Source organism: Bombina bombina, chromosome 1 (genome assembly GCF_027579735.1).
Source record: "Bombina bombina isolate aBomBom1 chromosome 1, aBomBom1.pri, whole genome shotgun sequence".
Lineage (NCBI taxonomy): Eukaryota > Metazoa > Chordata > Amphibia > Anura > Bombinatoridae > Bombina > Bombina bombina.
The window spans coordinates 1,341,225,244-1,341,249,275 of NC_069499.1; the positions used below are offsets into that span (position 1 = coordinate 1,341,225,244).

The following is a 24,032-nucleotide window of genomic DNA, read 5'->3' on the forward strand; positions in this document are numbered from 1 at the left end:
TATAGTTATGTACCCCTAATCTGCTGCCCCTAACACCGCCGACCCCTATATTATATTTATTAACCCCTAATCTGCCCCCCACAACGTCGCCGCCAGCTACCTACAATAATTAACCCCTAATCTGCCGATCGGAGCTCACCGCTACTATAATAAATGTATTAACCCCTAAAGCTAAGTCTAACCCTAACACTAACACCCCCCTAAGTTCAATATAATTTTTATCGAACAAAATAAATTAACTCTTATTAAATAAATTATTCCTATTTAAATCTAAATACTTACCTGTAAAATAAACCCTAATATAGCTACAATATAAATTATAATTATATTGTAGCTATTTTAGGATTAATATTTATTTTACAGGCAACTTTGTATTTATTTTAACCAGGTACAATAGCTATTAAATAGTTAAGAACTATTTAATAGTTACCTAGTTAAAATAATTACAAAATTACCTGTAAAAAAAATCCTAACCTAAGTTACAATTAAACCTAACACTACACTATCAATAAATTAATTAAATAAACTACCTACAATTATCTACAATTAAACCTAACAGTACACTATCAATAAATAAATTAAATACAATTCTTACAAATAAATACAATTAAATAAACTAACTAAAGTACAAAAAATAAAAAAGAACTAAGTTACAAAAAATAAAAAAATATTTACAAACATTATAAAAAAATTACAACAATTTTAAACTAATTACACCTACTCTAAGCCCCCTAATAAAATAACAAAGACCCCCAAAATAAAAAACCTTTCCAGCCCTTAAAAGGGCCCTTTGCGGGGCATGCCCCAAAGAATTCAGCTCTTTTGCCTGTAAAAAAAAACCATACAATACCCCCCCAACATTACAACCCACCACCCACATACCCCTAATCTAACCCAAACCCCCCTTAAATAAACCTAACACTAAGCCCCTGAAGATCTTCCTACCTTGTCTTCACCATGCCAGGTATCACCGATCGTTCCAGGATCCGAAATCTTCATCCAAGCCCAAGCGGGGGCTAGACATCCATCATCGGGCTGAAGTCTTCTATCAAGCGAAGGCTGAAGAGGTCTAGAAGAGGCTCCAAAGTCTTCATCCTATCCGGGAAGAAGAGTAGATCCGGACCGGCAACCATCTTCTTCCAAGCGGCATCTTCTATCTTCATCCGATGAGGACCGGCTCCATCTTGAAGACCTCCACCGCGGACCCATCTTCTTCTTCCGACGACTTCCCGACGAATGACGGTTCCTTTAAGGGACGTCATCCAAGATGGCGTCCCTCAAATTCCGATTGGCTGATAGGATTCTATCAGCCAATCGGAATTAAGGTAGGAAAATTCTGATTGGCTGATGGAATCAGCCAATCAGAATCAAGTTCAATCCGATTGGCTGATTCAATCAGCCAATCAGATTGAGCTCGTATTCTATTGTCTGTTCCAATCAGCCAATCGGAATTCGAGGGACGCCATCTTGGATGACGTCCCTTAAAGGAACCGTCATTCGTCGGGAAGTCGTCGGAAGAAGTGGATGGATCCGCGGTGGAGGTCTTCAAGATGGAGCCGGTCCTCATCGGATGAAGATAGAAGATGCCGCTTGGAAGAAGATGGTTGCTGGTCCGGATCTACTCTTCTTCCCGGATAGGATGAAGACTTTGGAGCCTCTTCTGGACTTCTCCAGCCGTCGCTTGATAGAAGACTTCAGCCGGATGATGGATGTCTAGCCCCCGCTTGGGCTTGGATGAAGATTTCGGAGCCTGGAACGATCGGTGATACCTGGATGGTGAAGACAAGGTAGGAAGATCTTCAGGGGCTTAGTGTTAGGTTTATTTAAGGGGGGTTTGGGTTAGATTAGGGGTATGTGGGTGGTGGGTTGTAATGTTGGGGGGGTATTGTATGTTTTTTTTTACAGGCAAAAGAGCTGAATTCTTTGGGGCATGCCCCGCAAAGGGCCCTTTTAAGGGCTGGTAAGGTAAAAGAGCTTTGAACTTTTGTAATTTAGAATAGGGTAGGGCATTTTTTATTTTGGGGGTCTTTGTTATTTTATTAGGGGGCTTAGAGTAGGTGTAATTAGTTTAAAATTGTTGTAGGAATTGTATTTAATTTATTTATTGATAGTGTAGTGTTAGGTTTAATTGTAGATAATTGTAGGTAGTTTATTTAATTTATTTATTGATAGTGTAGTGTTAGGTTTAATTGTAGATAATTGTAGGTATTTTATTTAATTAATTTATTGCTAGTGTAGTGTTAGGTTTAATTGTAACTTAGGTTAGGATTTATTTTACAGGTAATTTTGTAATTATTTTAACTAGGTAGCTATTAAATAGTTATTAACTATTTAATAGCTATTGTACCTGGTTAAAATAATTACAAAGTTGCCTGTAAAATAAATATTAATCCTAAAATAGCTAAGATATAATTATAATTTATATTGTAGCTATATTAGGATTTATTTTACAGGTAAGTATTTAGATTTAAATAGGAATAATTTATTTAATAAGACTTATTTCGTTAGATAAAAATTATATTTAATTTAGGGGGGTGTTAGTGTTAGACTTAGCTTTAGGGGTTAATCCATTTATTAGAGTAGTCAGCAGATTAGGGGTTAATACTTGAAGTTAGCTGTCGGCGATGTTAGGGAGGGCGGATTAGGGGTTAATACTATTTATTATAGGGTTATTGAGGCGGGAGTGATGCGGATTAGGGGTTAATACATTTATTATACTAGCGGTGAGCTCCGGTCGGCAGATTAGGGGTTAATTATTGTAGGTAGCTGGCGGCGACGTTGTGGGGGGCAGATTAGGGATTAATAAATATAATATAGGGGTCGGCGGTGTTCGGAGCAGCAGATTAGGGGTACATAGGGATAACGTAGTTGGCTGCGGTGTACGGAGCGGCAGATTAGGGGTTAAAAAATTTAAATATAGTGGCGGCGATGTGGGGGGACCTCGGTTTAGGGGTACATAGGTAGTTTATGGGTGTTAGTGTACTTTAGAGCACAGTAGTTAAGAGCTTTATGAACCGGCGTTAGCCCAGAAAGCTCTTAACTACTTACTTTTTTCTGCGGCTGGAGTTTTGTCGTTAGATTTCTAACGCTCACTTCAGCCACGACTCTAAATACCAGTGTTAGAAAGATCCCATTGAAAAGATAGGATACGCAATTGACGTAAGGGGATCTGCGGTATGGAAAAGTCGCGGCTGGAAAGTGAGCGTTAGACCCTTTAATGACTGGCTCCAAATACCAGAGGGCGGTAAAAACCAGCGTTAGGACCCTCTAACACTGGTTTTGACGGCTACCGCCCAACTCTAAATTTAGCCGTAAGCATCTTAACCATTCCCACTGTATCATTTTGCTTCTCCATGGCACTGCCTCCCACATCTCGCTGCTTGTTCCTGACCATTCCCTTTCACAGCTTTGTGCTCTTTCCCAGCTGTTCCCCATAGATCTCTTCTCCCGTCTGCAACCCCTTCCTTAGTCTTTAGTTTCTTCATAATCATTCACACTACAGCTCTCTAATCCTTCTTGAGCACTGTCTTCCCAGAGCTTTCTACTCATTCATAACCACAATCACTACTATTCATAACCACCATCACTACTATTTTTCTTCCTTCTTCACTAGATTATTGTTCTAATTATTCCCATGGGGCAATAACCCCACAGTTTCCATTTGGTCATACTGAACATATCCTGCCTAACCAACCCCCCTTGTGTACTCTGCTTTGCTCTGCACATGACTCCCTTTTGGCTATGTAATACATGTATCATGGCTGTGCATATGTCTCTGTGAATACTATGACATGACAGTTCACCTCCTCTTCACAGTCTATATTCTTCCACCAAGTCCTGAAGAAGAAAATCTACAGGTGGAAGATTTGGAAGCTGAAGACAGTTATTTACCTGAAGTGGACACTGCTGAAACCACAGCACCATTGGACAATGCACATGAAGGTAGGCGATCTATCCTATAATCTGAAATAACATGAAACAATAGAATGCACATAGACATAGGGCCCTGTGATTAAAGATTCTCCAGCTTGGAGAGAAATTATAGTGCATATTTCACAAGGGCTGAACTCTTTGAATTCTCTAAGATAAAGAACAGGATGAAAGATGCCTTCTATTGAAAGTAATGAAGTTCTCTGGGATGTAGAATATAACAGGGTAGAGTGAAGATAACAGGGGAGCACCTGACACTGATAAAAAGTCTCAGTTTGCAGCAAATACAAATTAAACTGAAACATTTTCACTACACTTTAACTTGACTCTTGTTTATTATACATTACTTTTGTGTCAATTAAATAAGTATATTGGGAATTTTGATCAAACTTCACCTGCATACAGGCAAATAGAAATGTCCAAACACTCCTCAAATAAATAAAAGTCCAAAATGTATTTGAATACTTAAAGGGCCACTAAACCCAAAAATTTTATTTAATGATTCAGATAGATAATACAATTTTAAACAACATTCCAATTCACTTCCATTATCTAATTTTCTGCAATCTTTAGATATCCTTTGTTAAAGAAATAGCAATGCACATTGGTGAGCCAATCACATGAGGCATCTATGTGCAGCCACCAATCAGAAGCTACTGAGCCTATCTAGATATGCTTTTTAGGAAAGAATATCAAGAGAATGAAGCAAATTAGATAATAGAAGTAAATTAGAAAGTTGTTTAAAATGGTATTCTCTATCTGAAACATGAAAGAAAAAAATTGGGTTTAATGTCCCTTTAAAAACAAAGTGTATCAGCAGCTCTGACACCGCAATGACTGGCTTATCATAGTGAGGACAGCTGGACTCCTATGCAACAGACATGTTTCGTGCTCGTAAGCACTTGTTCGCTGCTCACAGGAGTTCCAGCATCCTCTAATTAAATAGTCTCATTTCTTAAAGACACATTGTTACATTTTGTCCACACTATGCAATTCAATTAAAAACATATTATTAAAAAACGGATAATATCCAAAAGTTATAAGCAGGTTCAATAGGAGAGCTAATTAAAGGTACACAGTCAAAATTAAACTTTTATTATTTTTAGAGCAGCAATTTAAAAAAAAAAATCCAATTTACTTCCATTAAAAAGTGTGCACAGTCTTTTTATTTTTAAACTTTTTAAATCACCAGCTCCTACTAAGCATGTGCAAGAATTTGCAGACTAAGCGTATATGTATTTGTGATTGGCTGATGGCTTTCACATGGTACAGGGGGAGTGGAAATAGACATAACTTTTAAAATTGTCATAAAAAAATCTACTACTCATTTGAAGGTCAGACTAAGTACTATTGCATTGTCTTGTTATCTTGCATTTGTTGACTATGCAAATCTACTGTGTTGACTGGTCCTTTAACTATTAACTATTAAATACAATCAAGACACACTTAGGTTATGTAACTCATTTAACTTTTAAACCATATTTAATATTGATATAACTATATTAAAGTCTAATTCAATAGTACTCTCCAATGTTCCTACATAGGTCTATACACAAAAGTCAATATCTCTTCTGAAATTTAGACCATGGGGTATAGAGGTATTCAGAGTGCAAATCCAGAATACCTCTCTGAGGTTTAATTTTTATTCTCTGTCACCCCCTCTTTTCCATATAGGGACGTGATCTATCACTTGTACAGTTAATAGATTGGAATCAGTATTATGGAATTCCCTATAGTGTCTTGCTATCGGGATATCAGATTCTCCATAAGGATACAAGGTTAAAGGGACATAAAACCCAAAGGGGCCTATCTATCAAGCTCTGAATGGAGCTTGAGGGCCCGTGTCAGTTATGAAGCAGCGGTCTACTGGCGTCTGCAGGGGGCGGCGTTGCACCAGCAGCTGACAAGAGCTGCTGGTGCAATGCTGACTACGGAGAGCATATTACTCTCCACATTCAGCGAGGTCTGTCGGACCTGATCCACACTGTCAGATCAGGTCCAACATACCTTTGATAAATATCCCCATAATGTTGATTTCATGATTCAGATAGAGAAACATTTTTAAACAACTTTCTAATTTACTTCTATTATCTAATCTGTTTCATTCTCTTGGTATAATTTGTTAAAGGAGCAGCATCACACTAATAGTTTCTAACTGAACACATGGGTAAGCCAATCACAATCGATATATATATGCAGATACCAATCAACAGCTAGAACCTAGGTTCTCTGCTGCTCCTGAGCATGCCTAGATAAACCTTTCTGCAAAAAATAACAAAAGAATGAATCAAATTAATAAAAAGAAGTAAACTGGAAAGTTGACTAAAATTGTATTCTTTGGCCCCTAGTTATCAAGTCATCAACCTCAAATACGCTGGAATTCCGCAGCGTATTTGTGGCGAGGCTGATTCGCCTTAGTTATCAAGCCCTAGATACCGGCAAAAGTGGAATTTAGTGACGTAAGCTTTGATCCGCCGGACTCAATCGATCTGTTCCGCGTCGGCGGGATGAAGATGGATCCGGAAGAAAGAAGATTGAAGATGCCGCTTGGAAGATGACATCGCCCGGTTGGAAGACCTCTTCAGCGACGCCTGGATGATGACTTCATCGGATGGAAGACTTCTTCAGCGCCCCTTGGATGATGACTTCTGCCACTCCGGATCTCCTCTTCGGTTCCATCGGTGGTCGGCTGGCTGAAGACGACTCAAGGTAGGATGATCTTCAGGGGGGTAGTGTTAGGTTTATTTAAGGGGGGTTTGGGTTAGATTAGGGGTATGTGGGTGGTGGGTTTTAATGTTGGGGGGGTTGTATTTTTCTTTTACAGGCAAAAGAGCAGAATTCTTTGGGGCATGCCCCGCAAAAGGCCCTTTTAAGGGCTGGTAAGATAAAAGAGCTGGTAACTTTTTCATTTAGAATAGGGTAGGGCATTTTGGGGGGCTTTGTTATTTTATTAGGGGGCTTAGATTAGGTGTAAGTAGCTTAAAATTGTTGTAATATTTTTTAAATGTTTGTAACTTATTTTTTTATTTTTTGTAACTTAGCTTTTTTTATTTTTTGTACTTTAGTTAGTTTATTTAATTGTATTTAATTGTAGTTATTTGTAGGTAATTTATTTAATTAATTTAATGATAGTGTAGTGTTAGGTTTAATTGTAACTTAGGTTAGGATTTATTTTACAGGTAATTTTGTATTTCTTTTAGCTAGGTAGTTATTAAATAGTTAATAACTATTTAATAACTATTCTAACTAGCTAAAATAAATACAAAGTTACCTGTAAAATAAATATAAATCCTAAAATAGCTACAATGTAATTATTAATTATATTGTAGCTATCTTAGGCCTAGATTTGGAGTTTGGCGGTAGCCGTCAAAACCAGCGTTAGAGGCTCCTAACGCTGCTTTTTACCGCCCGCTGGTATTTGGAGTCAGTCAGGAAAGGGTCTAACACTCACTTTGCAGCCGTGACTTTTCCATACCGCAGATCCCCCTACGCCATTTGCGTATCCTATCTTTTCAATGGGATCTTTCTAACGCTAGTATTTAGAGTCGTGGCTGAAGTGAGCGTTAGAAATCTAACGACAAAACTCCAGCCGCAGAAAAAAGTCAGTAGTTAAGAGCTTTCTGGGCTAACGCCGGTTTATAAAGCTCTTAACTACTGTGCTCTAAAGTACACTAACACCCATAAACTACCTATGTACCCCTAAACCGAGGCCCCCCCACATTGCCGCCACTCTATTAAAAAATGTTAACCCCTAATCTGCCGCTCCGTACACCGCCGCCACCTACGTTATCCCTATGTACCCCTAATCTGCTGCCCTTAATACCGCCGACACCTACATAATATTTATTAACCCCTAATCTGCCGCCCCCAATGTCGCCGCCACCTACCTACACTTATTAACCCCTTATCTGCCGACCGGACAGCACCGCTACTATAATAAATGTATTAACCCCTAATACGCCTCACTCCCGCCTCAATAACCCTATAATAAATAGTATTAACCAATAATCTGCCCTCCCTAACATTGCCGACACCTAACTTCAAGCATTAACCCCTAATCTGCCGACCGGAGCTCACCGCTACTCTAATAAATTTTTTAACCCCTAAAGCTAATTCTAACCCTAACCCTAACACCCCCCTAAGTTAAATATAATTTTTATCTAACGAAATAAATTAACTCTTATTAAATAAATTATTCCTATTTAAATCTAAATACTTACCTGTAAAATAAACCCTAATATAGCTACAATATAAATAATAATTATATTGTAGCTATTTTAGGATTAATATTTATTTTACAGGCAACTTTGTATTTATTTTAACCAGGTACAATAGCTATTAAATAGTTAAGAACTATTTAATAGTTACCTAGTTAAAATAATTACAAAATTACCTGTAAAATAAATCCTAACCTAAGTTACAATTAAACCTAACACTACACTAGCAATAAATTAATTAAATAAAATACCTACAATTATCTACAATTAAACCTAACACTACACTATCAATAAATTAATTAAATAAAATACCTACAATTTTCTACAATTAAACCTAACACTACACTATCAATAAATTAATTAAATACAATACCTACAAATAAATACAATTAAATAAACTAACTAAAGTACAAAAATAAAAAAGAACTAAGTTACAAAAAATAAAAAAATATTTACAAACATTAGAAAAATATTTAGAGGGACCAGACAAGGGTGCCCCCTTTCCCCTTTTTTATTTAACCTGAGTGTAGAGCCTTTGGCCATTCGTTTAAGGCAAGAACTGAATGGGATTGTATTGGCAGGAGAAAAGCTGGTGCTACTTCTTTATGCGGATGACCTCTTATTATTCCTTTCCAACCTTAAAGTGACCTTACCTATTCTACAGGCGCTTATTCAAGAATTTGGAGAGATTTCGGGTTTTAAGATTAATATCTCTAAATCAGAATTATTGTGGCTTTATAGAAAACCCCCCCATTTTTGTAACCACCCTTTCTTGGAGGTCTCCCAGATTACCTATCTTGGTCTTTGTCTATCTAACAACCCAGAAGACTGGTAAAAGTTAAACTATAAGCCGTGCCTGGACTATTGTAAAAGGAAACTAGAGGAGTGGACCATGTTGCCCATATCTCTATCGGCTCGTGTAACTTTAATTAAATCAGTCATTTTCCCAAAATTCCTGTATATCTTCCAGAATATCCCGTGCTTTTTACATAAAAAAGATAGTATCATTTATAATAAGGCATGCTCGAACTTTCTATGGAATGGAAAGAAACCACAAATTGCTCCCCACAGACTCATGAACTCCAAGATGTCAGCTGGCCTTGCACTTCCTAACATCCAGACATATAATTTGGTCACTATAGCGAGATTTGCACTCGACTGGTTAACTCGAAAAGATCAAATTTCCTCAGTTACTTGGGAATCTCAAATTGTGGCCCCATTTAGTTTGAAGGCGATTTTACACTGCCCCCTTACGTCTCTTCCGTCTAATGTATTCTTTCTGACCACATTTAAGAACGTTATAGTGGCCTGGCAGAGGCTATGTACGGAAAGCAATTACTCTCCTTATGTTTCACAATACTTACCCATATGCGGTAATCCTGAGTTTGGGCCAGGTCTCTCTAACCAGATATTTAAAGTCTGGGCGTCAAAAGGGCTCCAAAATATGAGCCAATTACTGGATGCAGCTGGACACCCTTTATTGTTTGAAGAAATTGCAACGCAATCCGATTTACGCCCTCACGAGTTCTATGCTTATCTCCAAGCTAGGCACTTTCTCCAAGAGCTTTCTCCAAGAGCTATGCTCAAAAAATGGGGATAAGTGGGCTTGGGGCGAACTACAGGCGAAGATCTCCCTTTACGCGGCAGGGCTTTATGCAATCTCCCCTCTGTACCTTTTTTTAAATCAGAAAGCTTCAAATATACAGGTGAATGACATGATCACAAAATGGCTTACGCATTTCCCAGACATAGATGATCATACTATTATTGGGAGCTTTAAAATAACACAACAGAGTTGGGTCCCGACTTCTTGGAGAGAGTCACAGATAAAAATGGGCCTACAGAGATATCTCACCCCGGCTACTCTCTCCAAATGGTATAAAACAAGGATCCTTTGTTCTAGATGTTCATCGACAGAAGCAGATATATTCCACTGTCTATGGAGTTGTCCGAAAATACGCCAATATTGGAGTAAAATCTCCTATTGGATGATGGTAACTTTGAAAGTGGAATATAAGCTATTGCCAATAGAAATTTTCTTTCTGGTGAAATTCCAGGGAAAAACTAAGAATTACAGTCTTATAAATATGATAATTTTAGTGGCTCGTAATCTTATCTTCAAATCCTGGAAAGCATTTGCCGCACCTACATTGGCACAATTTAAAAGTGCTTTGATCAACCATTTTACGATAGAACAATTCAATATTCCATATCCACAAGATAAATATTTGCCGGCACTTTTCAAGAAATGGGAAATCGTGGTAAGATCTCTTCCGCTTGCACATCAAAAAAAACTGATTAAACCATTTAGAGACACTGAGTTTGTTCTGATAAACATTCTGGCGGGTCATTTCCCGGGGGAATGGGCGTTGAACACGGATTGAGATAGCCGGAGGGGGAGGAGAGGCGAGAGAGTTGGATGTATTAGTTTTTTTTTTTTTTTTTGTTTGTTTTGTTTTTTGTGGTTGTCATTGTTGTCTTTATTGTTGTGTTTGTAGGTCTGTGTTTGGGGGAGCATTATGTTTAAAATAAAAAAGGAAAAGTTAAGGAGGAAATTGGTTAGAACTATCGCACAAAGTTATGAAGTATGGCATAAAGCTCCGTTCTACTTTATATGGCACCCTTTTTCGGATGGTGATTAATGTAAGGAGGCATGTTGCCCCTTGCTCTGATATTTTTTTTTCTCACTATTTAATTGTACATGTAAAATGTATTCAAGATGATGCACTATTTATATTTTATATGTACTATTGTAATGTATTATTGTAATGTACAGATTATTGTAATATGCCTCCTTTAATATAAATAAATGTTTTTTTTAAAAAAAAAAAGAAAGTGAGAGATGGCAGAGAAATTCCATCTGGCTCTCACCTACCGGAGCTCACACAATGGCCCTGTATTTTAAAGCTGCATTGCAGTGGCATTTCAACACCTAAAATTTACACTGTTCAATGGTGAAGGAGCTGTCAACCATTGCTGCTTGCTAGAGAATCACAATGGGATCCTGGCAGATGTACCCCACATTTCCCTATGCTGACCACATAGCTGGGAGGTCGGATAATCTCTAACTACTCTTCCCCAGAGTATCCAATATGACTGTAGTTACATCGTACTCCTCTTGTTAGTTTGTTCCCCTTCTCCTGACCAGTACTATGGGCGCTGAAACTGCTTCAAGTAGCAGTCATGATATAGCTTCAGACATCCCAACTCTCCCTAAAGTTCAGGGAGTCTCCCTGATTGTAATAGCGGCTCCCTGATGCCAGTAAATGGAATGCAATCTCCCTGAAACTCCAAGTACCCTGATCTAATGTGGCCCAAATCTGGGGAAGTGTTTCTTTAAGGAATGCCTTTAGTTGCTGGGACATATAGAACCCTCAAAGCATGCATCAGTAACCAAAATGCCCCACTGATTTTAATAAAATAAAACACAAATACTACCTTATTTACTGCACGTAATTAATCTTTGTATTCTAAAATATTTAAGCATTCAACAAGCGTACGATCACTAGAAAATAGGTTTGTTGTATGTGGTTGTGCAATAAAGCTACTTTTTTTAATGTGACTTTAGTGGGAAGCTACTTTAATGATAAGTCTCTATCTTAGGGTTTCAAGGTGTCCAATATATAACTGGGAGGGGGGGGGTAGCAGCGTAGTAGCGGGTGAAGCCACCTCCCTGAAATGAGTTTTTGCAGGTTGGGATGTCTGTAGCTTAATATTATTGTTTGTTTCTTATGTACATTGCACTACTCATTTATGCTATTACTGCAAATGGCCAATATGAACATTTAGGTTCCATTCAGAGGCTCTACATACTTGTTATAATACAATAGCTATTAGGCCTGCTTGTTGATTGGGGCTAATCATTGGGCTATAGAGCATATACGGCCACTTGATCACTCTCTCTTTAAAATGCATTGATCTCTGTAAAGAAATTGACAACATTAAAGGTCATCCCCGTTTTACTTGACCCTACTGTCTGTGCCCGGGACAGTGAGACATGAGGGAAATATCTTAGACCTTGTTGCTTCAGAGCTTTAGGAGAGGGACTCAGAGAGTCATCATTTACATATACCCTAGCTACCGAGATCATAGCATAGTCACATATGTAGCTCTATAGGTAGTGCCGGTTCACTCTACTCTCCTAAATACTTAACATCTGACTATAGCAAATCAAAGATATTGGCCTAAATTGAATATGTTATAAGAAACATTATTTTCTAATGATTAGTAACTATATAATTGCCTTTCTAGCCTATAATTAAGACCGTGGTCTATAACACATAACATCTACTACCAGGGGAAGGTAACCTCTTTCTCAAGAGCAGTATAACAGAGTCTGTCTTTTAAATATATACATGTAGGTCTTAAAGTTACATAAAGAGGATGCAAATTACACTTATGGGGGTAAACCCTAGTTAAATTGTAAGTATTTCTTCACTTGTTCTAATCATTCTGAGTCCTTCTCGCACATCATATGGGTTGTCATGAGACTTGATTGTAAGGACAATACATTAAACTTAGTAGTGTTGTGTAGACTATGTTTATATATTATGTATACTATATTAATTTGCTCTCTTACACTTCTAAATATCACAAATGTATCTTTATTATTACATATGTGCATGGCGAAAAAATTCGGTTCGGATCGATTCGAATTCGGAAAATTTTGAATCGATTCGGTTCGGATTCGTTTCGGATTAATTCGGATTCGAAGAAATTCGGCTGGATTCGGTTCGACTCGATTCGGAAATTTGGAATTTCGGTAAGTGTTAGGTGGGATTAGACTAGTATTATGTACTGTATATTAGGTGTAACCCATAGCAGAGTGATATAACCTAATATACTGTACAATACTAGTGTAATCCATGGCCATTCGAATTTACTGAATAAATCCAAACTAATTCGGATTTATTCGGTAAATTCGGCAGTATTTTAATTCGGAAATTCGGTTCGTTCCGAATCTCCGAATTTTCCGAATTTTCCGAATTTCCGAATCGATCCGAAACGAATTGCACATATCTATTTATTATCTTATTATGCATTGAGTTTTCAATTGACCAGAAATATATATATTCTTTTGAATAACATTGGGCCTAAAGGCGGCTCCTAGTATGGCTACCATAAGGATTATGATCTCCTAAATCCAGGGGACCTTGAGTGACAAGATGAGTAGTCAATTCATTATGCTATTACTATTGTAAAATGGAGGTTCATGAAGTCTATGTTGATTCAATTATTGTTTCACTTATGTATACCAGTATCCAATGATTATCTCATTTCCTGCTGCATTTACTATTTGACATTCAATGTATGTATTCTTTGCACAAAACCTCAATAAAAGACTACGTAAAAGAAACTATTAGTAACAGCTTTAGTTCCTGTGATTTGCTACACATTTAGCGTACTAATTAGTATAGCTGGCACATTTGTCCGAGAAATATGTCAAACATTGACACAGATAAATGTATAAAATAATTACAAAATAAAAAAAAAATATGAAGCTAAAGTAGAATTTTTTTTCCCGCAAAACAAAAAAGTCTCAAAAATCTCATCAAAAATGCATTACAAAGTACAGTTACACTCATAATCACACCATCTAAAAAAATATTTCTAAAAAAATTTGTATAAAAAAAGTTTTCAGGGCTCAAAGATATGAGGTCTCAGGTATTAGATAAAAAAGGCAGGCAAAGGGCTTTAACATTGAGATACAATCATAAACATCTCTAAATATGTATAATGTCTATATATGTGTATGTATGTATTCATGTATTTATATGTGTATAAATGTATTTACAGATGTATATACACATATAAACACATAAATACATATGTATACATATATAGGGGTAGATTTATCAAATGTAGGGTGAACATGATCTGCTGTAGTGGATCATGTCCGCCCCACATCGATAAATGCAGACAGCATACGCTATCGGCATTTAACATTGCACAAGCATTTATGGTGAAATGCTTGTGCGATGCCGCCCCCTGCACATTTGCGGACAATCGGCCGCTAGCAGGGGGTGTCAATCATCCCGATCATATTCGATCGGGATGATTGCTGTCTGCTACCTCAGAGGTGGCGGATGAGTTAAAGGGACAGTATACTATAAAATTGTTTTTCCCTTAATGTGTTTCCAATTACTTTTTTTTTACCAGCTGCAGAGTATAAAATGTATGAGATTTACTTTTTTTAAGGCTTATTTGTGTATATAAAAAAGCTGATTTAGTGTTTTGAAGTCACAACCTAATAAAATGGGTTGAGCTTGTAGGTATAATCAGATCTCATTACTTTATCACATTGTGTACATATACATGTTTCTTTATCTTATATCTGTCAGTAAACCAATCACCAATACTTGGACAATGGAAACTTAACATTTTATTACCTTATCTCTTCTATAACCAATTGGTAGTGTAATTTCTTCTACTGGCTGTGTTAACACAGCTTGGCCTTGAAGCCAAAAACTTTCAGGATGGGTGGGGATACCACAGGCTAAATAAACTATTTCAAATGGCAATATAAGGGTAATGGAAATACTTGTAAACAATTTAATACACTCCAGCAGGTAAAGTGGATAATTCAGAACAAATATAAAGTGGAGATAATTTTTGAGTAAACTGTCCCTTTAAGGAGCAGTGGTCTCTGCTGCTTCTTAACTTAAGTTTCAGGTGGACCTGAAACTTCGGGGGTAGATTGCAGCATCCACTGCTTGATAAATCTACCCCATAGACATAGTGCATTGGAGCCCTTTGCAGATACAAACATGTAAAATCATATTTATGCAATATTCATATTTAATAAAGTATTACTGTAAATATTTTACATTCCAGTGTTGTGCACAAAGCAGAATATGTTCTAAGTATTTGTAAATAGATATTCCTATATATCTGTATATATCTATACCTATATATAATCATGTATATATATATAGGTGTAGATATATATTGTACCAAAATACCATCATATATATATAGAAATATGTATTTATGAATAAATAGAACATATTCTGCTATGTGCAGAACATTGGAATGTGAAATATTGATATTTTCATGTCGGTTAGTGCACATGAGAATATGCTCCATTGACTTCTACGGGGGAATAGGTTATCACACACGCGATATTGTAAGTTCGTTTTTTTGCTTGTGTTGGTTTAGTGCAAGAGCAATAACTTTATACTTTCAACTCGTAATACCAGAGCAATCTGCCGTTCACAAAAAGTTTACTTCTAGCGCAATTAGTGCTCTAGCAAAAGTGCTAAATTGCACTCCACTCATAATCTGGGCCCATGTGTATATATACAAGACTGATATAAACAGAGAGACAATTACTTTAGTTACACTGCAGAGCTCTCAGTTTCTTCCTGTTTACTGCTCTGTAGTCACTAAGCATCTTAACCATTCCCAGTGTATCATTTTACTTCTCCTTGACACTGCCTCCCATATCTCGCTGCTTATTCCTGACCATTCCGTTTCACAGCTTTGTGCTCTTTCCCAGCTGTTCCCCATAGATCTCTTCTCCCGTCTGCAACCCCTTCCATAGTCTTCAGTTTCTTCATGATCATTCACACTACAACTCTCTAATCCTTCCTGAGCACTGTCTTCCCAGAGCTTTCTACTCACTCATAACCACCATCACTACTATTCATAACCACCATCACTACTATTCATAACCACTATCACTACTACTCATAACCACAATCACTACTACTCATAATCACCATCACTACTATTATTCTTCCCTCTTCACTAGATTATTGTTCTAATTATTCCCATGGGGCAATAACCCCACAGTTTCCATTTGGTAATACTGAACATAAATGTTTGTGATCCTGCCTAACCAACCCCCCTTGTGTACTCTGCTTTGCTCTGCACATGACTCCCTTTTGGATATGTAATACATGTATCATGGCTGTGCATATGTCTCTGTCAATACTATGACATGACAGTTCGCCTCCTCTTTACAGTCTATATTCTTCCACCAGGTCCTGAAGAAGAAAATCTACAGGTGGAAAATTTGGAAGCTGAAGACAGTTATTTACCTGAATTGGACACTGCTGAAACAACAGCACCATTGGACAATGCACATGAAGGTAGGCGATCTATCCTATAATCTGAAATAACATGAGACAATAGAATGCACGTAGACATAGGGCCCTATGATTTAAGATTCTCCAGCTTGGAGAGAAATTATAGTGCTGAACTCTAAGAATTCTCTAAGAAAAAGAACAGGATGAAAGTTCTCTGGGATGTATAATATCACAGGGTAGAGTGAAGTTAACAGGGGAGCACCTGACACTGATAAAAAGTCTCAGTTTGGAGCAAATTCAAATTAAACTGAAACATTTTCACTACACTTTAACTTGCAGTTGACTCATTTATTATACATAACTTTTCTGTCAATTAAAGTATATTTGGAATTTTGATCAAACTTCACCTGCATACAGGCAAACAGCAATGTCCAAACACTCCTCAAATAAATAAATGTCCAAAATGTATTTGAATACATAAAAACAAAGTGTATCAGCAACTCTGATACCGCAATGACTGGCTTATCATAGTGAGGACAGCTGGGCTCCTATGCAGCAGACATGTCTCATGCTCGTAAGCACTTGTTCACTGCTCACAGGAGTTCCAGCATCCTCCAATTAAATAGGCTCATTTCTTAAAGACATATTGTTACATTTTATCCACACTATGCAATTAAAAACATATTATTCAAAAACAGATAATATACAAAAGTTATAATAGGTTCAATAGGAGAGCTAATTAACTATTAAATACAATCAAGACAAACTTAGGTTATGTAACTCATTTAGCTTTTAAACCATATTTAATATTTATATAACTATATTAAAGTCTAATTCAATAGTACTCTCCAATGTTCCTACATAGGTCTATACACATAAGTCAATCACCTAGATTACGAGTTTTGCATTAGAGTCTGTGCGGTGCTAACAAGCAGCTTATGCTCACTGCTCACTTACAGACAGCGCTGGTATTACGGGTTTTTACAACCCAGACAAGAAGTGAGTGTTAAGCAAAATTTTGCTCCTTACTGCACTCCAATACCAGCGCTGCTTACATTAGCGATGAGCTGGTGTAACGTGCTCGTGCACGATTTCCCCATAGGAATCAACGGGGAGAGCTGGCTGAAAAAAGTCTAACACCTGCCAAAAAGCAGCGTAAAACTCCTTAATGCAGCCCCATGGATTCCTATGGGGAAATACATTTTATGTCTACACCTAACACCCTAACATGAACTCCGAGTCTAAACACCCCTAATCTTACACTTATTAACCCCTAATCTGCCGCCCCCGACATCGCCGCAACCTACATTATATTATTAACCCCTAATCTGCCATTCCGGACACTGCCGCCACCTACATTATACTTATGAATCCCTAATCTGCTGCCCCCAACATCACCGACACCTACATTATATTTATTAACCACTAATCTGCCACCCCCATGTCGTCGCCGCCACCTACCTACATTTATTAACCCCTAATCTGCTGCCCCCAACGTTGCCGCCACTATAATAAACATATTAACCCCTAAACTGCCGCACCCCCGCCTCACAAACATTAGTTAAATATTATTAACCCTAAATCTGCCGGCCCAAACATCGACGCCACCTACCTACATTTATTAACCCCTAATCTGCCGCCCCCAACGTCGCCGCCACTATATTAAAGTTATTAACCCCTAAACCTAAGTCTAACCCTAAACCTAACACCCCCTAAGTTAAATATAATTAAAAGAAATCTAAATAAATATATAATTAACAAAATTATTCCAATTTAAAACTAAATACTTACCTGTAAAATAAACCCTAAGATAGATACAATATAACTAAGTTACATTGTAGCTATCTTAGGGTTTATTTTTATTTTACAGGCAAGTTTGTATTTATTTTAACTAGGTACAATAGTTATTAAATAGTTATTAACTATTTAATAACCACCTAGCTAAAAAAAACACAAAAGTACCTGTAAAATAAAACCTAACCTAAGTTACAATTACACCTAACACTACACTACAATTAAATTATTTCCCTAAATTAAATACAATTAAATACAATTAAATTAAATTATCTAAAGTACAAAAACAAACAAACACCAAATTACAGAAAATAATAAACAAACTACAAGATTTTTAAACTAATTACACCTAATCTAATCCCCCTAACAAAATAAAAAAGCCCCCCCAAAATAAAAAAAGACGGCCAAAGCTGCTTTTTAAGCCTAACGCACAACTCATAATCTAGCCGAATATCTCTTCTGAAATTTAGACCATGGGGTATAGAGGTATTCAGAGTGAAAATCTAGAATACCTCTCTGAGGTTTAATTTTTCTTCTTTGTCACCCCCTCTTTTCCATATAGGGACGTGATCTATTGCTTGTACAGTTAATAGACTGGAATCAGAATTGTGGAATTCCCTATAGTGTCTTACTATCGGGTATCAGATTCGGTATCTTCTATTGACCTGACATGCTCTAAAAACCTATCCTTCAGGGGCCTTTTTGACCCCCCTACAGGTCAATAGATATATCACATGTGTTGTAGCACAATTTATATAAAAATTGATTTTATGAGATTTTTGGGTATGTGTAGATATAAAGCTGTCACCCTCTGTTATATAATCACATGTTTAAAACTTGTTTCACCTACATTTAAAGAAACCTGTTCTCTGTTTTAACCAGCAAGTGTTTGATTTTTTTCCTGAACAATCAGAAGGGGACACATAATTGTCTATTGTTTAACCTTTTTTAGATACAAATGCACACTCTCCTCTATTATTTCTTTCAGTATAGGGTCAGTATATAGGATATGGATGCATTCTTTAATGATTTTGCAATTACCACTATACTCCTGGCTATAAGTAGTTATGAACTTGGGTTGTTGACTTCTATCCTTATTGTTGCTCTGTCTATTTTTATAATTCAATAATTCATCTCTGGATAATATATCCACTTCTCTTCTAGCTTTATTTAGTTTTTTTTTTATCATAACCCCTATCCTTTAAGCGCCCTGTAATCATATCTGCTTGTATAGAGTACTTATCTTAACTTGTGCAGTTTCTTTTGGCCCTAATGTATTGTCCTTTAGGGATACCTTGTACAGTGTGTCACGGATGGCATGAGTTATATTCAAGGATTGTGTTGCCAGCTGTCGGTTTTCTATACAAGTCTGTGTCCATGGTTTCAGTTTTACTGTTTCCTACAATTATTACATTATTATTTTAATTTTGTTCTCCCACTAACCTAATGCCACTACTGTTTTGATTTAAATACTCACAGAAAGTGTTGATATTTTGCTCATCACTATCTATGATGAAAATCAGATCTATGAATCTGGCATTAAAGATAATCTTATCCCGAAGAGGATTTCTATCCCCAAAGACCTGAAACTGCTCCCACCATCCCATAAAGAGATTGGCGTAGCAGGGGGCAAATTTGCACCCATAGCAGTCCTACATCTTTGGAGATAGAAAACCCCCTCGAACATGAAAAAATTGTGGGTAAGTAGGTATTCAATGGATGTAATAATGAATTGTTTAGTTGTAATATCATAGTTACTGTGATGTTAAAAAAAAATTCAACTGCTTGAAGCCCCTTATCATGAAATATAGATGTATACAACGAGGCTTATCTACTACCAGAAATTTATAGGAAGATTTCCACTTTACTTTTTGCAATTTCAGCAGTAGAGACGTGGTATCTTGTATAAAGCTGGGCAATTCTCTAGCTAAAGGTTGGAGAAAGCTATCAACCAAATCAGAGAGCGGTTTATTGAGGAAGCTAATGCCCACTATTATAGGAGGCCCTGGGGGATTGTGCATGTCCTTGTGGACTTTTAGAAAATAGGGGGGTCACTGGATATTCAGGTACCAACATTTCTTCTGTCATTTGTGAAATCACATTGTTGTATCTAGCAGATCTCACTATCTCAGTTAAAATCATCATATACTGTCTGGTGGGATTTTCTTTTAATTTAGTATATGCTTCCCTGTTGTCAGGGTTTTTTCCCTGTTGTTTGCCATGTGCTGCTGGCAGCCATTTTACTCACCTCTCTTCCTGACTATGGTGCATTGTGGGGGATGCTGCTCATTTCCTACACTTCCTTTTATGGCCAGACTGGTGTGCATCATCCATGTGAGACAGGATGCAGTCTCAGAATTGTGATGTCATCACTTTTTATTTAAAGGGCCTCTGTTCAGTATGCTTTGCCTTTGCGTTGTCTCAGACCTGTTTGTGAGAGTTCCTGTGTATTACCTGGCTGCCTTATGTCCTTCCCGATTCCTGATCCCTGGCTTGTTCCTGACTCTGCTGTTTTCCTTGTTCCTGATTCCGGCTCGTCTGACTATTCGCTTTGGCTCCTGACTCGGCTCGTCTGACTACTAGCTCTGGTTTTGACTCCTGGCTTGTTATTTGACTTGTGGACTTTTTATAATTTTTTTGCTATGAATAAAGGTGTAATTATTTTTGCACTTCTCGTCTCAGTCTGATTCCTGGCACCCTGACATTACGCAAAGGCCATGAATCCTGATGGTGCTAATAATCCACCTTTACCTGCCATCATTTCCAGGATGGATGAACAGGATCACCGATTGGATCAATTTGCACTAGCCCTGCAAACCCTGCTGACTCGCACTGCACATTTGGACCAAAGTGTCCCGTAAGTTATGGCTGCTCCTGTTTCCGCTGCTGCACCTATGCCTACCAGGAGCATGTCCGGTTCTGCACCTCTACCTCAGCGATATGGAGGCGATCCTATTCAGTGCAGAGGGTTTTTTTTTTTTATAAATCTATTTATTGAGATTACAACAAATACAGTGAAACTTCGGTAAGGTACAATTAGGTGATTCCATACATTTTACATACTATACAGCATAATGTAGGTTGGGTACCCTACTCTTGAATGGCTGCCAGGCATCTATTGATGTCTAGCTAACACAAAACAACCTCATTTATAATATTAAGATAGATAAAAGAAATGAAAACAGTGTCAAACATCTATTAGTCAGCAGCACAGTTTGTAAACCTGGTTAAACATTTGAGCAGTAGGATGAGAAAGGGGGTTAAAAGAGAGAAGAAGGCAAAGAGAGGAAGAAGAGAGGAAAAAAAAGGTGTAGACCAGAGAGTAGAGGGAGGATAGGGGGGGAAGGGGTACTGGGGGAAGGGGGGGGAGGCCAGCAGCAGGGCAGAACACACATTCAGGTGGTAACCAACATGTGTCACGGGAGCACATCCCATTTGGACCAAATATCCGCATGGAGGTCAATGAGCCCTCTGTTTAAGAATACTGCCTCCTCCATCGTTCTTATTGTAGAGAGTATCTCCAGAACTTTCCCCAAATGGGGCGCGTTAGGTTGTTTCCAGTGTCTTGCAATCGCAAGCTTGGTGGCCATCAATAAATAAACAAAAAGGTATCTTAGTGATTTGGGAAGTTTAGGAAAGTTAAGATGCAGTACATAGGTCTCTGGGCCCTTCTCCATAGGAAGAGCTAGTAGTCCTCCCAGGTCAAGGACCTTGGTCCATAGTTTCTGGATCTCCGGGCAACCCCACCAGATATGCAAGTCGTCTCCTCTCTGGTTACACCCTCTCCAGCACCTGTCAGAGACAGCAGTCGGGAGCCTACTTAGGTGGCTAGGCACCCAGTGCCATCTTGTCAAGAGTTTGTAAATAGACATGTGCGGTTCGTTTCGGATTAATTCGGAAATTCGGTAAATTCGGTAAATTCGGAGATTCGGATCGATTCGGATTTCCGAATTAAAATACTTCCGAATCTACCGAATGAATCCGAAATAGCTGCCGTATCTCCGAATAAATCCGAATTAGCTCGTTAAGATTCGGCATTTCCCCATAGGAAACAATGGGAGTTTCGGCTGAAAAAAAACTAACACCGCAGCCCCATTGTTTCCTATGGGGAAACACTAAGTCTGCACCTAACACCCTAACATGTACCCCGAGTCTCTAAACACCCCTAATCTAACACTTATTAACCCCTAATCTGCCGCCCCCGCTATCGCTGACACCTGCATTATTTTATTAACCCCTAATTTGCCGACCGAATATCGCCGCCACCTACATTATAGCTATTAACCCCTAATCTGCTGTCCCTAACACCGCCGACCCCTACATTATAGTTATTAACCCCTAATCTGCCTCCCCCAACGTCGCCGCAATCTAACTACAAGTATTAACCCCTAATCTGCCGACCCGATATCGCCGCCGCCTACATTATAGCTATTAACCCCTAATCTGCTGTCCCTAACACCGCCGACCCCTACATTATAGTTATTAACCCCTAATCTGCCTCCCCCAACGTCGCCGCAATCTAACTACAAGTATTAACCCCTAATCTGCCGACCCGATATCGCCGCCACCTACATTATAGCTATTAACCCCTAATCTGCTGTCCCTAACACCGCCGACCCCTACATTATAGTTATTAACCCCTAATCTGCCTCCCCCCAACGTCGCCGCAATCTAACTACAAGTATTAACCCCTAATCTGCCGACCGCAAATCGCCGCCACTATAATAAATGTATTAACCCCTAAACCGCCGCACTCCCGCCTCGCAAACACTATAATACATTTTATTAACCCCTAATCTGCCCTCCCTAACATCGCCGCCACCTACCTACAATTATTAACCCCTAATCTCCCGCCCCCATCGTCGCCGCTACTATAATAAGGTTATTAACCCCTAAACCTAAGTCTAACCCTAACCCTAACACCCCCTAACTTAAATATAATTTAAATAAAACGAAATAAGTTTACTATAGTTAAATAAATGAATCCTATTTAAAACTAAAGACTTACCTGTAAAATAAACCCTAAGATAGCTGCAATATAACTAATAGTTACTTTGTAGCTATTTTAGGATTTATTTTTATTTTACAGGCAACTTTGTATTTATTTTAACTAGGTACAATAGTTATTAAATAGTTAATAACTATTTAATAACTACCTAGCTAAAATAAATACAAATTTACCTGTAAAATAAATCCTAACCTAAGTTACACTAACACCTAACACTACACTATCATTAAATTAACTAAATAAATGAATCATATTTAAAACAAAATACTTACCTGTAAAATAAACCCTAATATAGCTGCAATATAACTAATAGTTACATTGTAGCTATTTTAGCATTTATATTTATTTTACAGACAACTTTGTATTTATTTTAACTAGGTACAATAGCTATTACATAGTTATTGACTAATTAATAGCTACCTAGTTAAAATAATTACAAAATTACCTGTAAAATAAATCCTAACCTAAGTTACAATTAAACCTAACACTACACTGTCATTAAATAAATTAACTACAAGTACCTACAATTATCTACAATTAAATAAACTAAAGTACAAAACCCCCCCCACTAAATTACAAAAAAAAACAAACACTAAATTACAAAAAATAAAAAAATATTACAAGAATTTTAAACTAATTACACCTAATCTAAGCCCCCTAATAAAATAACAAAGCCCCCCAAAATAAAAAAAAATGCCCTACCCTATACTAAATTACAAAAGTTAACAGCTCTATTACCTTACCAGCCCTGAACAGGGCCCTTTGCGGGGCATGCCCCAAAGAAAACAGCTCTTTTGCCTGTAAAAAAAAAACACAATCCCCCCCCCACATTACAACCCACCACCCACATACCCCTACTCTAACCCAAACCCCCCTTAAATAAACCTAACACTACCCCCCTGAAGATCTCCCTACCTTCAGTCGTGTTCACCCAGCCGGGCCGAAGTCTTCATCCGATGGGGCAGAAGAGGACATCCAGACCGGCAGAAGTCTTCATCCAAGCGGGGCAAGAAGAGGTCTTCCATCCATCATACAAGTACCAAAATACAAACA

At 37.7% G+C, this 24,032-nt stretch overlaps 1 protein-coding gene and 1 long non-coding RNA gene across 2 annotated transcripts in view; one reads left to right on the forward strand and one right to left on the reverse strand.

The window, feature by feature from the left end:
* Positions 1-24,032, reverse strand: part of USB1 (U6 snRNA biogenesis phosphodiesterase 1) — a 598,389-nt gene that overhangs the window by 476,510 nt on the left and 97,847 nt on the right. The gene's annotated exons all lie outside the window — the stretch shown is intronic.
* LOC128649380 (uncharacterized) overlaps positions 3,860-24,032 on the forward strand; it is a 47,151-nt gene continuing 26,978 nt past the window's right edge. Inside the window, exons 1-2 of the long non-coding RNA XR_008400669.1 lie at positions 3,860-3,942; positions 16,133-16,240. This is a non-coding gene — a long non-coding RNA (uncharacterized LOC128649380). The remainder of the gene's footprint in view (positions 3,943-16,132; positions 16,241-24,032) is intronic.